Here is a 2,124-nt window from a genome sequence, read left to right on the forward strand (position 1 = left end):
CCTGACTCCAGGTTGGGTGCTCTATTCACTGCCCCACCTAGCCGCCCGCCCCCTTTATTCATTCTTATTATAACTATCATTTCACAGATCCCAATAGCCTATTTCAACATTTTCGTTTGTGTGGAAGATTTAGTTTGGTAACTCTGTGGTTAACATACAAGTTCTAGAGTCAGGAAGACCTGAATTAAAATTGTGATTCATATGCTAATTAGCTGTGTGACCCTGGTCAAGTCACTTAACTTTTCTCTGCCTCAGTTTCCTTATCTTTTAAATGACAGAGTTGTACTTGATTGTCCTTGAAAGTCCCTTCTAGATCAAAGTCTGTGATCTGGTCATCCATAAGAAAGCAAGGACTCCCCCCCCCCCCCCCCCAAATCCACTGATTTTTTTCCCATTTTCCTTTGAAATTGGTTCTGAATGTGTGTGTTTCTTTGTGGGGTAATTTCAGTGGCCACAAGGGCTATAAAAGACCAAAAGAAACTGTGGATCTGGAACTACCCCTAGAACAAACACCCGAATCAGCTGAGCCTTTTTATCACAGGATGGTTGTTGCTGTTGCATCATTTCAGTCCTGTCCCAACTCTCTTTGGCACACTGAGTCAGGTGACTTGCCCAGGGTCACACAGCTAGTATCTCAAGCTGGATTTGGAGGCAGGTCCTCCTGATGAGGAGGGATTTGAACCCAGCTCTTTCTGGCTCCAGGCTCAGAGCTCTAGACACTGTGCTACCTAGCTGATAGGTGGTGCAGCCTCTGATGGGGTAAGGGGATTGGGCCGAATTGATTAATAAAATGAAATTTAAAAATAGAGATAAATGTAAAGTCTTATGTTTGGATAAAAAAAAGTCATTTCTCACAAGTATAGGATGGAAGAGGAATGTTTAGATGACTGGACTGCATGAAAGAGAATTTAGTGAGCACTTATTAATGCTAGTTTTGAAGGAAGATCTGGAGGTTTTAGTGGACTACAAGCTTATTTAGCATGTGAATTAGTTCCTTCCCCCCCCCCCCACAAAAGCTTCTATTGGGATCTTGGGTTACATTAAGAGGGACATAGTTTCTAGAAACGAACAAGTGCTTAGTACGTCGGCACACAGTAGGTGCTTAATCGATGTTTGTTGATTGGTTGAATGAAATTATGGTCCCACTGCATTCTTCCACTGTCAGACCATATCTGTAGTGTTCAGTTTGGGGCATCACATGAAGACCAAGATAGCTAGATGGCATCCAGAATGGTGAATGGCTTTGAGCCCGCTTTCCATATCATCCTCCACAATTGATGAGTTGAAGCTCTTTGAGAACAGGGACGATCTTGCTTATTTTTGTTTGTGTCCCTGGTGCCTAACCCAGTACCTGAGACATAACAGATGATTAATAAATGCTTTTTTCATTCAATGCCTCTTACATAATAAGTACTTGGTGAATGCTTTTCTTTCATTCTTTCATTTCATTCATTCAATTCAATCCAATTCAGTAAAAAAAATTGCCTACTGTGTGCCAGACACTATGCTGGATTTTAACCCAAGGTCCACAAGGTCTGTGGATCAATTTCAGGGAGTCCGTGAACTTGGATGAGGAAAACAATTACATCATTTGGCATCTGTCAATTATTTAAAAAATTTTTTTTAATTATTAAAAATGTTTTTCAAATATTTTATTGGTGCTCTTTTCATTCTTTTTTCATCTCTGTTATTTCCTCTTGCCCCCGAGGGAAGCCTTTCTTTTTAACAAATAAGTACATTCAAGATAATAAGTCAACACATTGGGTTTGACTTAAGATGTGTGTCTTAGCAGCATGGCAGAGTGGATTGTGTACTCAACTTGGACGCATGATGACCTGGGTTCAGATCCTGCCTCGGGCACTTACTCTGTGTACCACTGGGCAACTCACTCACCTCTCTGTACTTCAGTTTCCTCATCTTAAAATGAGACCGTTACAGGTCTTTTCCAGCTCTAAACTATAATGCTATGGCTTCTGTGTCCAGAGACTGGAAGCAAACTTCCTGGTATTTCTTCTGAGGTCTTCACTGATGGCTGTATTGATAGGAGTTCTGAAGGTTCCTTGGCCATCCTGTGAGTGTTTACTTACCATTTCTTGTTGTCCCTTTCCTTTCCTATTACCTGCT

At 41.2% G+C, this 2,124-nt stretch overlaps 1 protein-coding gene across 2 annotated transcripts in view; it reads left to right on the plus strand.

Annotated features, from left to right (window-relative positions):
* LOC138165089 (transforming growth factor beta receptor type 3-like) overlaps positions 1 to 2,124 on the plus strand; it is a 229,333-nt gene that overhangs the window by 163,814 nt on the left and 63,395 nt on the right. The window lies entirely within an intron of this gene.

This window comes from Petaurus breviceps, unplaced genomic scaffold (genome assembly GCF_028583685.1).
Source record: "Petaurus breviceps papuanus isolate PSGF00001 unplaced genomic scaffold, PetGlider_PUasm1.0 207, whole genome shotgun sequence".
NCBI lineage: Eukaryota > Metazoa > Chordata > Mammalia > Diprotodontia > Petauridae > Petaurus > Petaurus breviceps.